This window comes from Pectinophora gossypiella, chromosome 10 (assembly GCF_024362695.1).
Source record: "Pectinophora gossypiella chromosome 10, ilPecGoss1.1, whole genome shotgun sequence".
Lineage (NCBI taxonomy): Eukaryota > Metazoa > Arthropoda > Insecta > Lepidoptera > Gelechiidae > Pectinophora > Pectinophora gossypiella.
Window position 1 is genome coordinate 10,034,006 of NC_065413.1, and position 15,543 is coordinate 10,049,548.

Below are 15,543 nucleotides of genomic sequence, written 5' to 3' on the forward strand. Positions count from 1 at the left end.
AGTCGATATACAAACTCTAGTCTTAGTACGTTGATGAGATTTTGACTAGAATCTGATGTTTGCAGTATTGATCGTGCAATTATTTGAAGACGTGCGTTGTTTGTTTGAATATTTGGTAGCTTGGAAGAAATAAGATTTGGATAAGAAATCGGACTTGTATAAGATACTTTTGGATCGATAGATTTAAATCTTCTATCGTGTGGGTTGTGAGGTAGATTACCAACCTCAGCAACCTTGGTGTCAAACTTTCAAATAGATAGATATCAATGTAACTATGATAATTACTTAATGTAGCTTTTACTCTAGGTACCTACAGTTGTAACAAATTCCCTACCGATTTCTAAGAAATTTCTTCTACATACGGTTAATGTTCCTACGTAAACAGATTTATGTGCTTAAACTCCAGAAAAAAGCAACAAGACAAATGTATTCCTGACTGAAAAAAGGCAAGAAACTTCAGACAAAAACAATTATGCTGTAAATGTTATAGCCAAACACTGCGCGGGCAGACAGTACGGCACATTGCCTCACTACGGAACCCTTCGCAAATTAACCCTCACAGTTCCAACGCTAAACAAGTCTGGTGACGAACCTGCTGCGTTGGTGCAAGTTAGAAAAGGTCGTGGAGTAATAAAAAAAACTGCACAATATATAAAAAATATATTTACCTATAGGAAATATAAGAAAATTGTACTTACAATAAAGATACCATTGAAAAAAAAGCAAGTAACAGTTAGGTAGTTAAAGAAACATGTGACACATCTTATCTTTTTATCGTCAATTGCTGCATGAGCAATAAGGCCGCCTGTTGTGCTTTTCTGTATATGCTGTCCTTATATTTTGTGTCCATTGTGCTCAATAAAGTATTTTATCTATCTATCTATCTATCTTTTTCTCCTTCCGATATGAAGAAATCCTAATATGTCCGGTCACGAGCATTAATTATGTATACACTTTGGTACCATGTCACATTAACTTTTTTGACAAATTGAACTGTAAGTCTCACTAAATGTCAAATATGTTAGTGCGACAGAGTCCTAAAGTGGGTAAATTATATTGCTCATGACTGTCCATCTTTGAAATAAGGTAAGTTTGCTTTACTGCATAATGAAATGCTACATTTTTACGATTATGTCTCAGCACCTGAATAAGTATATCTCTTCTTACGTAGCTAAGAAAACAGATCTCGGACGTACTTATAAACATTACCTGCTCATATCTACTCCTAAAAAAAAAAAAATTCCATTCCTCCGTGTCTTATAACTTACACACTCTACTCCGAAGTTTAAACCACACATGTCTGGCCTGGCGTCTACTACCATGTAGTTTGTGGCTACATTTAAAAAGAGGAAATGAGTACATAACATTCTAGGAACAGACAATTCAAGAAATCGGTTACTTCTTGAGGTCTGACTTGGTCTGTCGTTTAAAAGTACGGTTGTGAACGTGTTTCGTAATATTCAAAATGTAATCAGGTTTAAACTACGAAGTAGTCTGGTTGTTTCAACAAATTATTCGTTTTAAAACCAAACACGAAACCAATAATCTACCAGGAAACTATAAAACTTTCCAAATAACGTTTTAATTTAAGGTTTCGTTAAGCAATCGTTTAATTTTACTCCCACAATCACACGGCGGGGCGTAAACCTATAATCCAGAGATCGAATTCCCTTCCAAATCCACTCAGAACATAAATATAAAACAACAAAATTATTCAATTAAATGAAAAAGCTACCAAACAAGCCATGCTTCCTAATTGCTTCGGCGAAATGCAGTGTCGGAAATATTACGTGAAAATTAACAAAACAATTATCCAATAATAATTTTGGCTTCATAACGTTTGTATAAGGCATACAACTCGTTGGGGGCATCTGTTCTCGTCCACAGCTGGTTTAGCAATGTTTAACATCTCCACAAACCTATCTGTAACCTCCCAATCATTCTCTCTACACCCTATCTCTCTTACAGAAAGCTCAAAATCTATAATTTACAAACCGAATAGGTGCAGAATTAAGTATGTCCTAGTACAATGTTGTTCTGTTCTTTATATTAATTTGGGCTCTTGAGAATCGGCCGGTCGAGATTAAGTCGATCTTGAGTTAATGAAACTGGTATCTGAATAAGGCCCCAGAAACATTTAGTCCCGAGGGTTTGGACAAGGAAAATACAAACAAGAATTTTAGGTCTGTTTTTTGAGCTTAGTAAATATGAAATGTACAATAAGTGCTTACGTCGAACGTTTAATCAGGACTTAAAGAAAAAAGGTCTTATGCTATGTTTGTTTCTTGTAATATGATAATGTTAATAAAATTGCATCACGCCTGTATCCCCGAAAGAATAGGGAGAAGTGAAAAAAACCTAAATTTTTAGTAGGTACTTATAGATTTTTTTACACGCCTTTGCCACTATTATGTGCTCTAGGTTCAAAATATAGTATAAGCAAGTAATTTTTTACATCTATAGGTTTTTATATTAAAAACTGCATCATGATAGTGATAAAAATATTACTTCCCTCTGATCTACTATACACAATGATTGTGATCCTTTATGTTACGTCATACTCCATATAATTTGCCTTTGAACTAATGTTTTTAAAATAAGTTTAAGACTCACTAGGCATAAACATCACTGTAGGTACTTATCTAGTCAAAAGTCCCTAAAGTTTAAGGTCTTCAAAATAAACGGCATCCTGGCTTTAAACTTACGTAATTATCTGAAACTCTGCCATATTGAAGATCCCTTTGGTCTCTATAATTTAAATCCTTAAAGGTCTGCTCCTTAACTAGAAGGGTTTTCATCTGTTAGGTATAGTAAATAAGACAAAGTACCTGTTTATGTGCATTTTTGAGTTATTTTTTATTTTTCGAACTCCAGGGTACACTGATTAGATTCCTTGTATTTTTAGCTATAATATTATACTGAATGTATCAAATTTTTGTACGACGTTATAAAACGTAAATGCATATTAATACATAAAAATAAAGTTGCATTTGTAACGATTTCGATTTTGAACGCGATCTAAAAAAGGCCCCCACAATTAATATTTCCTTAATTACGATCGCTAATTAGCCAAAAAGGTAAAGCAGTGTGTTGTTATGCATAAAAATATCATTCGCACAAAATCTGAGGTCTTAAATTTTTATGTTCGACGCGTAAGTACACTCACACGGTCGTACGAATAATTGAAATCGCTATAACATGAACTTTATTTACCCAAGAAAATAAGACAAGTTATAAGTCGTTGCTTTCCCAACTTTACGATACCCTTAAGCCGGTGTATTAATTCGATACATTATATAAAAACTGTGAATTTATTCGCGGGAGATGTCTCGTCCTTACATAAAGTACCCATCTGTATGTCCATGTGTCAAACAGGTGGTCCGTAACAAGCTTTTGAGATGAGTTTCGACCGTTTTTGTGTCACGCTCAAACTTAACCCTAACGGATTTTTGCAATGCATTTAAATGGAAAATTACGTACCTACCTACGGAGCTTCTTACTGAAACTCATAAAGATCCGTACGAACTTATCTTAAACTTTTAATTAGAACAGTATTGAGTCATTAGTACTTTCCATTCGAAACGGTCCGTTTGAAATTCTTTTGACTATTAAAATCTCAATAAACGATGCTTCAAATAAGATCGAAATTTAAAAAGAAGAACACAATATTAGCGGCCATTTTAGAATCGTGTTCCATCGACATTCGATTTTAAAACATGGTGCCGAGTGCACCGAACCCCGATACGATATCCTGATATGATCGTCCAATTAGTGTTGATCCTTGTATGTTGTTGCTGTGCCCTTATTTGGTCTTTGATTTTGTGATTTGCGAGGGGAGAGAAGGATAATCTTATATTGGTTGTCAGCTTTGCCCAGCCCTTAGGAGTGGGGACGCAACGGTACAGGCAACACGCAAGGGCTTGTCGACATCCATCATACATTTTATGGCGCCGTGGCTAAAGCGAGCCGCTTACGTGCAAGTTCCATCTTATACCTATAATACACAAGAATACCTATCTTGTTTTCACAAGAATTACAATTCCCAAGACATTGCCAACCTTTAGCGATCGCTCGTAAAATGTTGTAAGCTGCTTATCGACTTATTAAAGTTAAAGTGGTACATTAATAAAATAAAGGTTTATAATACGAATGTGGTTAACCTGGAAGTGATTGTATGGAAATATTGTTTGTCGTCACGTGGAGTTAGGGTTTAAATATTTACAGGTGTAATGAACGAAACAGCTACAAGCTAACAACTTCAACTAAGTACCTATGTTAAGATGGATTTTATATTCGCCATCAGCCAACGTGCTACTTGTAAAATTAATTATTTATATCTAAGTACCTATTCCATATAATATAGGGAATTACTTTAAAATGTATTTTATATAAAGATTAAAATAAGAAAGATGTAACTTTGTCTCTCTTCTTGTTATTAAATAGTGTTTTTGTGTTCTCCTGTCTATAGTAAATAAATACGTCAGTGTCAATGGAGCATATAATGTATTATCATTTTATAAGTGAGACTTCTTACCATTAATTTAAGAATAACTCGTAGGTATCTCTCATCTCAAATAATGTACAAAGAATTGGACTTTGATAGACAAGGATAGAGAATGCTACACCGACAAGAGCGTGGCTCTTACATTAATTATGTGAAGTCTTATCTAAATCCTTTTAAAGACTTATCAAAACTTTCGCAGTAACTGACGGGTCTTAGAAAAAGCTCTTCGCGCATCCAATCTGCATATTATCAGGAACCATGAGATTGGGCATCTTCGCAAACACCTCTGCCTGATATGCACGCTCCAAAATGCTATCATATTTCATGATTTTATTACCGACAAAAAAGTCGTAGAACACTTTACCCACAACACTAAAATCGACTATGAATCCTCGCAAAAAGAACCACAGTGGAAAGTCAAAGTAAAGGCAGATAGGACACTTCGTATGATAGGATACCTGATCAGAGACTTATGTAGGTAATGTTCGAGCCCTCGTCCAATTTCGGGCGAATACATTTGCATCTTTTCTTGCATTAACCTTAGTCTTTTAAATAAACTTTCCTCATATTTTCAAGTTGACAACGCGATGTAATGAAGTTTGATTAAACGATATAATTATTTTTGCTTGAAAAGTTGGCGATGTCGACCTGATACGTAAAATGTAATTTGTATATTCGTGGTTATTAAGTTTTTAAATTGCCAAATTACGTACCATTAAGAATTAATTTTCCAACTTCATAATATGTTTTCGGTCACGTATATTTGTAAGTAAGTTACGTCTATTTGGTAAATATGTAGCTGGATGATTGTTGTTATCGGCACCCCACAGACTTATTTCGGCTCCCGGCACAATATTACGGCGTTACACCAAATGCGTGGTAATCAACGCTTTATTGCGACAAAAAGAAAAGACAACGAGATAATAACAACGGAACACATGTAATAACTGAAATTGTCGTTGTTGTGACGTGGCGCGCCTAGATATCTGACGTTTGCCTCAACGGTTGACACGTTCGACAAATATTGTTGTACAGACTCGGCAAATACAAGGCAATGGAACGCCTTATAGTGCAAACATGGGGCATAATAGAACTGTACGCGGCAATATAAAATTACACGTCGTTTTCAGTGATTGTCTCCCGCGCCGATACTCGGTCACGTACCCGCTTTACGACTTCTTAGCTTTGCACTATTTTTTGAATATTATTCTGTTGCGTTTACACTAAAGCTATCAAAGATTTCAAATGCTAAAGCGTCTTGTAGTAGCGATAGTAAAGTCTCGACTGAGGAAACATGAGACGCCAGTGAATTGTTGCTATGGAAAACCATAATGATTACAAGGTCCAAACCTCACCTTGCATTGTTCCGTCGCCAACGTCGACCGCAGCAATAAATCAATGATTTTATAAAAGAAAGCAATTAAAAACTGCGTACAAGACAAAGATACACATAATCACAATACGAAACCACCTTCACTATTACACCTGAACATTGAGACTAATGCTTTACCTACAATTACACGAACGCGGAAGGGTTTTAGATTTTTTGTTTGTGCTCCAAATTTTTATGGGTATCATAAAAAGCAAAGAGCAAAAACGGCCAGTTAACAATACACTTTCAATTTCTTTATAAATGTAGAACAAAGAGGAGGAACTGACGAGGTAAGGTGTTTTTTGATATGCCAAAGAAACAATAGATGTTACGCAACTTTTGTCCCATATGAATAGAGAATATTTTTTGGGCAATATATTTGAAACGAGTTCAATTTGTGCTAGTCATTCTTAGAATATGTTTTTAGTGGAGCGAAAAGATAAGAAAAAATTTCGAGGATACACCGCCCTCACAATGATAAACATAGATCATAAATACTAGAGGTAATCACTCAGAAATGAGGGTAATAAATAGTTAGAAATCATTTTAGAATGTGTCGACTACATTGTTTAGATAAATTAATATTTCATTGCTTTTTATCTTACTTTTTCTCCGACAGAAATACCTGCGTAAAATGTACATTACTAATGGAATATGGAAACTTACTTACGGAAGTTTCTATAAGTAATGAAAAGTCACTTTATGGTGCGTCATGCTGTAATATTTATCTGAAGTACCAATAAAATCAGATAAAACGTTTTATACCATTCTGTTTGTAATAAATAATGTAACGTAGTCGTTTTTGCGAAGGCAAAAGGAATAAAGCAAGAAAATATTACATCTACTATTACTTTCATTCCCTTTTCGCTTTCTTATTCTTCTCAAGCCCGTTTCAATTAAGAAAACACTATTGAGAATTCTGTATTTTATATAATATTATCCGCCAGTCAATCATATAAATAAAGATCTTCATCTTTTCGTCTGTATAAATATCACATTTCAATTGACATAATGTTGTATATCGGTATTGGTGGCTACTTTGTCAAACTGTAATGAAATAGCATTGGCAGAGTTCTGGTATCGATAATATATTTATATGAAACGATATGGTATATTTATGGTAAATGGACGACTGGGGGTTTGTAGTATATATGATGAAGTAATTCTGATTTATGGAAACATAAATTACTTATTTGTGTAATATCGATAGAGACGCAAACATTATAGGATATATCTACAAAATATGTTTTTGCCACTTTTCGTATTTTTTTCTAAATGACCGTAAATAATGCATGAATTGCGATTAAACAGCCGCTTTAAGCTCTTTATTTATCCATTCCGTAGATGTATGAATAATTTAATAGGTATCTAAAACCACTGCCGTAAAGTTTATGTCATACTTACGTACTCTAAACATCGTCATTTGACCAAAAATTTCCACTTTAAAACTACCAAAATCTATTCCCATATTACCTTATACGGCCCATTTCAAACACGTGATTCAACTATCAACTTTTAACAGAAATTCCCTTCACGAATCAGTATTGTATTCGTGGTCATGTGAACACGACTTTTTCCCGATTTCGGTGAGAAATTGTACAACGATTGGATTGCTTTTGTGGAGATCGTGCTTCGTTTGTCTTTCTATATAACTAGAAGACATTTGGAACATAACAATCGATTGCTGGATTAGTATATTTGTAGGCAAGACATGTAATGATCCTTGGCAACGCCACGTTCTAGGCATTAAATAGAATTTGTGATACAGTTCTTTATTTGGCGCCCAATAAATAACTATAAATGTGTCGTGGCAACGCTATTTAAAGCACAGCGGTTATAAATCACTAAAACAATGCCGATGTCGGTTAAATACAGTGGTATTTTATTGAGATAGGTCTGCGACAGGTTTTGATAGTAATAAGGCATTGGTGCTAATTCCTGTAAATACCATCTAATTTTATTTTAAGTTATATCTGTCATTTTCTTATCCGCCGAAAAGAAAAGGGACGGGTAATCGACAAGCATAAAATTTATGGAACACACGTCAATTTTAAGCACAAATCTAAAACAACCGTCTAAAAATTTTATATTGGCCAATAACCCGACAAAATTAAGACATCACACGTCAAACGGTTTGCATACCAGCGAGATACCTTTTTGAATCGCCCGGGTTATACATTCATTTACTCATTCTTCCTAAAATTAAGAGCTGTGAATCATCCGTCCCTTTTCTTTTCGGCGGATAAGAAAATGACAGGAATAACTTAAAGTAAAATTAGGAGGTGTCTGCAGGAATCGGGGCCATTATAATACTACATAAATACAAACAAGTCATATATACTGGGTGTTAGTGACATCGTAACGAATACTTAGGGGGATGATTAAGACCATGATCCAGAGCTAATATCAACTGGATTATCCTTTTCGCAAAATTTATGTCTTTTTTTTCAATTCTATACGTTTGCGATGGAAAATTCCACTTCATATTAACTCAGAAAAATGAGCTGAAACATTCCTCAAAGTTTTCGTTACGATGTCACTAATAAGCTGTATATTATAATTGTATATAAATTGTACTTTACAATATTGATCTGTTTGTTAGGTAAACTCAACGTACTGTTGAATTGCCCTGGCTTGGTTCTAGCATTTCATGTGACCTAACCTAACTCGGCATGCCAAAGTTTCACATGCCAAATTGGAATTCCGCCAGTGGTCGGAGTATATGACGTTATATAAACACAAAACTATGTAGATATGGAACAACTTTTCTTATAATAGACAAAGGGCGTTTCTTCGTGACCCAAGAATTCTCAACTTTGATAACCAATTACATAGACGCTATAAATTTTGTTCGCTGCTTAGACTGTGAACTTGGCATTTTTCTTGGCGTAAAGGCTAGGAACATTTTAGAAAATGTTGTTGACTGTGTAGGTAAACTATAATTATTTATTTATTTAATTAAAATACCTGTGTAGACCCAGGTACTGTGGCTGTTATTATAGCCAAACAGCCCTACATGTTTTAATACGAAGTGTTTATTCATATTAGTTTAACCATGCTACGACTTACTTAAAAGACGTAACAAGGAAATAAATAGACTTTTTAAAAACTTAATAAAAATTTAAACTTTTAGCAGATATTTCTAAAACATTGTTCAAGTCCGCAGCTACAGCGGTGGCCAATTGTTATAACAAACTGGCTACGAGCCAGCGATTGGTGCCTCTGTTTAATATATCCAAGAGTAGACTATATTAACGAGGTACCTTGTTACTCTATTTTCATGTCTAAACCCCGCTTTGTCTTCCACTAACAAGCTCTTCTTTGATATTTTTAAAGTGAACCCGTTAGCGTTTTTAGGTTAATCTTATTTATGGACTGAAGGATTACGAAACCTTTCGACGTTTATGGTTAAGGAAATACCGCAGGATTATATTTGATGTAAGCTTGCGGGGGTTAAAATTTAAAATGCGTGGACGGAATTAGCAACTTTTTTATAGTTAATAACTTGTTGTGTTTACATTGCCTGAAGACGATTTAGCCGTAATGTTCGCTTCCAGATCGTTTTTAAGTAAAAAAAGCAAAGCAGGAAAGTTTGATTCATATTTGGAGTTACGCTGAAATTCTTTCGGTGTGATCGACTATTAGGTACCTAAGCATTTTAACATTAACTAAAAAAATCGTCTACATATTTCATGATTGACAACGTTCTCTGTCAACAAAGAATAATCTTTCCACGTCTCCTTCTAAGACTTATATTATGAAATACCCATTAGAGCTCTTAGGAAACTTCTCACCCTTTTCCTTAAGAAACTACACACAGTTAAGAGGTGAGCTCTAAATGCCTTACCTTACCTTTCCATTACGTTGGGGCGCGGTGCTTTCTACTCATTATAGGAAAGAGCTTTCCATCCCACGGGGATTAGTGCTACCGACTCTGTCTGGTCTGATCTGTAGCATACGAATGACGCATCCATTCTCCGATGGGAGACGGGTTGCATTTCCTGCAGCGTCGTCTATTCGAAAGTACTGGTAGTATAGAAAAACAATATTTTCTCAATACTATTTTGTTTCATACAGGTAAATAGATATGGTATTTCGTTTTTCGGATCGGGCGAAGCGGAGGAGACCCTTGCATAAAGCCGAGTTTATTTTTCAGTTTCTCATGATTGAGGACTGCGATCGTGATCATTAGAAAGAAAAAAAATATAGTCTTTTTTCTAGCGTTCCTGCATTTTAAACACACATCCAAAAAATCTTGGATAGAGAAAGACATTTTGTGTAATTTAGTAATTGTACGAAATAAATAATGCACCACATTCCATGTCACCATATTTTATGTGTTATACACGAATTCGTCCTCTTTTAAAATTTCTCATGTTTCTTTAAATAGCCCTAGGTCATGAATGGCGCGAGATGACGAGACAATTTAGGTTACATGTTGAATAAATAAATAGATTTGACAATTATTAGGCACATTTAAATTTAACAAGTGTCAAATTTAAGGCAAAAGATACATAAAGCGTATAAGATACGTTCTTGTGTCACTGTTGACGCCGAAAAATGGCGAATTTCCGTGCAGTAAGGACGTAAGCGATGCGTGCCACGCAGTCATTAGTAAAGTGTGTAAAAAGGTGTAAATTGGTACTAATTATTTTTATCAATTTAATTTATCAATTCGGGCCAAATTGATGTCAGGTGTGAGCCAATTTTACTTGAATTTCACTTTGACCGTTACCTCATTTCTTTCCTTAGAGATTGTATCAATTTCGATTAAAAAGTACAGATTAAAAATTGTTTAGCAGAAGTGTAAAGACGTGTTTTTAAGTTATGTAGATGGGTCTCGCCACCTCATAAATAAGAAACGTAATGGCTCATTATTTTTATTGTTGTTGTTTCAATATCATATAATTATTATCTTCACACCAGGGGAAATTAATTTTGCAAAAGTTCTTTTGAAATTCACGCTTTATAATTTTTACTACCAACGGTATTTGTTTGCGGACTGTACATTCCTGTCTATAAATTTATTCATACTACTCTGTGCAGTCTCTTCTCTTGCAATCTCGACGCCCCATCTTATAAGGAGATAACGAAACTCTAAAAAATACGAAACAAGCAAGAAAGGTAATGTATATCTGAAATTTTATACACACACCATTACCATTTGCGAAGTTTAAAAACTTGAAAGTAATACCATGATATGTTCTGTCACATAATATAGATTATTTTATTAGTACATTTAAGAGGTTTTCGGTAGATTCGTAATGCAGAAACGGTGTTAAGATTGCATTTTATGTACCAAGAGAGTCAGTTCGGTTGATTAAAGAATTCCTTATGTAAATTTTTCCGATGAGCTCGCGGATACGGGTAGTTTTACTGCTTTTTAATTTTTATTCAGGTTAATTGAAGGTGAACTGTTGGAGGTACTTAAAGTTCGTAAGTGTCTGGGACAATGTTTACCTCCTTACGGGTGTAAATAGATACTACTTGAAATTATGCATACACGAATAATTAATACTTATGTGCATTGGTTGAATATGCAATTGACTTCAGTATAGGCGTTTATCACGTAGGCATAATGTATATCAATGTGCATTTATTAAGTATTATTAATCTATTATAGGCACCTATTAATGTGTACTTGATTTAATTAATTTTCTTGTAAGAAGGTAGCTAACATAAGTACATTACGATCCTCGGAATATATCACCCATTTAGTACAAGTATTGAAACTTCTACAACTTTAGTTAACTTACGAGTAGTGTAAGTATTATCTAAAAGCTCTTCCTGCAAAGTTGAATCCCTCTAGGCAACCTAGTTTCTTTTAAACTTTCGGCAGTTCAAGACTCGACTGCGGTTCCCACTGAATATCCAAAACTTTGTAATTTTTCCTCTTATTGGATAAACTGGTTTTGAGTTTGTTATTTGATAGAAATATTTATTACGAGGACCAAAGAAAACAAAAAGAAAACGTGACCGTAGATGTCGCTAGGCTCGGCCGGGGTGAAGGTACAAAACTTCTACTATCAATAATAGATGGGTTATTTACCCAATTTTCTACCCGAAGTCCCTACCCCTTCGAAAACACGACCCCAGTTCCGAGGGAGACATAAGATAATAACAAAAATATTTACCGAAGCTCGAAGCGAATAAAAAGATGTCCCTTAATGCGGACCCAGATGCATTCCACCTATTATTTGTTTCCCCAGAAAAAGTTACCTCAAGAAATACGAAAGTAATATAATGCAAATTCTACTTTCCTTTGGGAAAAACGTTTTGATCGGGGTATCCGTTTCCCTTCTTCCAATACGAGGACACCTCAGGGAACAATGTTATTATAGAAAGATAAGTAAAGAACATCTCGGACCTTTCATTTTCTTCGTAATATTGAGAAAGTTTTGTAATTCCAGACGCGAACACCGATATCCATTCATCGTCCCGCGTTAGTATTCTAGATGTGTACAAAATGGAAAGTTAGTGTGCATTTATAAAGCCATGAGTCAGATCGTAGTACGTCCGACGTTATATTAGCCGCGTCACAGATTACGACACGCTCGTAAAATTCGTCCGTCCATTGAGCAAAACAATAAAACGCGATTTGTATCAAACGGTGTCACTAGGCAAGTTCAAGTGCGCTATTAAGTTGCATAACAGGCAATAAATTTGAAATAAAAACGTGAATATACTCGTCGTAACGTTGGTATCATTTATAATAATAGCGCGTAAACAGAGTGCAGAAGTTTTGTGCGGTTATTTTTATCAGGCATCGGGTCGTAAAAGGCGTAGACTAGAGGCAGACGGGTTTTACGGGTGTGGTGAGGGATCGGGTCGTGTCGTGAGACGTCTAGTGCCGGGTGGGCAGGTGATGAGGTGTCTCGCTTACGGCTGTGATCACGACCTCAAATTGAATCGTCTGGCAACATGTGGCCCTCGTAACCTCGCTCTACGGTGTCGTCAAGCTTAAGATCTAAAGTTGAGAGGAGTTGGGAACGTGTTCTCAAGTAGCTTAGATTTGAGATTTTGTGCATGGATTTTGGAATATATTTCAAACTTTTATTATACCTGTAACATCAAGTTACGTTTCTGGCGTTACAAACATCAATCGCAAATACTACTTATAGAAATTACGTAACCAATTCATGTTATTTAATTGATAATAACCATATATATAAATGATGATATGTAAGGTTATTCAAAGATCTTTTATATGTATAGTAAATAAACCTTTTTCATATAACGATCATTTTATTAATTTCCAATCACCCGACGTTTTGCAACGTAGAACATTTCGTCTTAAAGTTACGACAATCTCGTACCCTGAGGCACCTCAGATAACTTGGATAACCTACACAAATACGGACTCCATTATCATTAGCACTGACACTGTAATAAACATTTAAACCAAAAGACCCGAATGTAGTATAAAAAACATTCGGCAACTGTTTGTATTTCGCACGAAAATTCCTCGAGATAATAATTTACACTACATTTATTAATTTTCTTTGCATTCCAAGTGGCGCCTTGCTGTTCGTAACTTAGCAAGTTATGTATCTAAATTAAAAAAAAAACATAAAGTAATTTTTCGTTTTTTGTTACAGATGCACAAAGAACATGGATAACATCTATACAGACGCAGGTGAGAAAGTGTAATTGAATTGAATATACAAGACTTTATTATGGTTTTTTTTCACATATCGTGACTTCATGCACTTATATGTAGCTGATGTAATTATAGCAATTACTTACTCAATTACATCAAAATAGATACCAAGACTTGTCAACAAGCCACTACAGTTTTAAGACAGACACAGAAAAACATTTTATATCGTATGAATAGCTTTCGAGCTATTCGCCAAGTCAAGCAAAAGTTTCGACTTTTGTTTGACTCGGCGCTTCACTTGTTTATCTTCACAAAATTCTAACCAAACAACTTTGCATCTATATTCACAATATAAAGAGGACAAGGCCTTTATTTAGAATTTGACCTTGCTCTATCTTATTTTTCTGCGCATATTTGTCATAAGAAAACTACGATCGAATATATTTTCGTTTAAGAAAACATCGGTGTCCTATAACGGATTGTTGTATTATTCTCAGTTCCATCAAATCAACGTTTTGTCAAATTCAAAAGGAATCATAGCACATGCAATATTCGTGACTATCACAGTTCGGGGCGACCTTCGAGCTATGTCAGCGAAAAGATAATAAGATAGAGTCAGGCCAGTTAGCCTCAGGCGTTGGCACTCTCGGGCATTATAATAGGTTTGACTTGGTGACTTTTGACTTCGTGCTTTGTTTTTGGATCTCCTTGCTTATATCTTAGACTTTGGTTAAGTATGTAAGATTGTTTTTATGTTTGGACCTTTTACTAGATTAGAGGTGACCACGTTTTTGGTTGCTGAAACTTAGTGAACACTAAAATACTTGTTAACACAAATACGTATATAGGTAAGTAGGAAGCTCATCGATACTTAGTTCATCATGCGATGAATGCACGTCTGATTATCGCAATTGGAAATATAGTCGTAAGCTGAGGTACCTATACCTATTACCTATATGGTGTTCTTAAGTACCTACCTATAAATAATGGGTTGTTACAGTGAGTTGTTATCTCTAATCCAGTTAGGATAAAACTAGTTTTATAAAAAATATTCAAAAATCAGAATAACTTATTCAACGTTATTATAGTAGATACATTTGACGAAGGTCATTTTAACATTTTTGAATCCACGTCATTTCGCAAGGTGAAGAAATGATAACTGCACCAGCAACATATCTTTTAAATTCATATCAGTATATCCAAAATATTTTGTAAAACGACCCTTAAGCGCTGGTGTGCAAAATCCATTCAAACTCTCCCAAGTGTTTTTATTCGCCACAAAATTGTAGCAAAAGTACATGTCGCCACAATAAAACCTCAATGTTGCTGGCAAACTGTAAACTTTACACCTCGATTCATAAAAGCGCTTTATAAAATCTCATAAAACTAAACAGGTCATTGAGACAACAATAATGTTCTATTAGTAGCAATTTAAACCTCCTTTCAGTTTTACGATTTCAACGTTGGTTTTACGGCACGCGTAGCCGTAAACTTACGGTCACCTGTTGTTCGGCCTACGATGGTGTGTCAATAAAATTTCGTCAATGGTCTTCGTTTTAATGTGCCAATTATGGGCGATGTTTCATTCACAAGTTCTGAGGGTGGGGTATGATTTTAATCACGCGATGTGGATGTGTTGGGGTTAGGTGTGTTAATGTTTAGGGTAGGTAAGTATCTCGGATTTTTAGAGACATAATATCATAATTTTATTTAACTACAATTATCTATTTAACTTTAGGCCTGGGTCTTAACTAGTACAATCCATATCAGTGGCTGTACAACGCGGCAATGACAATAACGTGATAGGTTTATTTGGACCCCCGGGGTTGAAAAATGTGCGCAATGCACACAAATGTCAAATAGCAATATTGCTTTTTTAGATGAATTGCTTCAATGTGGCCTTTTTAACCCCCCAAGTCAGACTCAAAGCTATTGAATTAAATGTTACTTACTTACCTACTAGTGTTATTTGAATTTTTTTATTAAAATCAGGATTGTATGTCTTCTTTTAAAAAAAATAAGTGAGCTCAGGTCCGCTGGACCAAATTGTACTTTTTATAAACTAGA

At 34.9% G+C, this 15,543-nt stretch overlaps 1 protein-coding gene across 15 annotated transcripts in view; it reads left to right on the forward strand.

Annotated features, from left to right (window-relative positions):
* Positions 1-15,543, forward strand: part of LOC126370097 (homeobox protein abdominal-A homolog) — a 255,549-nt gene that overhangs the window by 101,718 nt on the left and 138,288 nt on the right. For all 15 annotated transcript variants that reach the window (XR_007566811.1, XR_007566802.1, XR_007566798.1 and 12 more), the window contains one exon: positions 13,475-13,512. The gene's annotated coding sequence lies outside the window, so the exon portion shown is untranslated. The remainder of the gene's footprint in view (positions 1-13,474; positions 13,513-15,543) is intronic.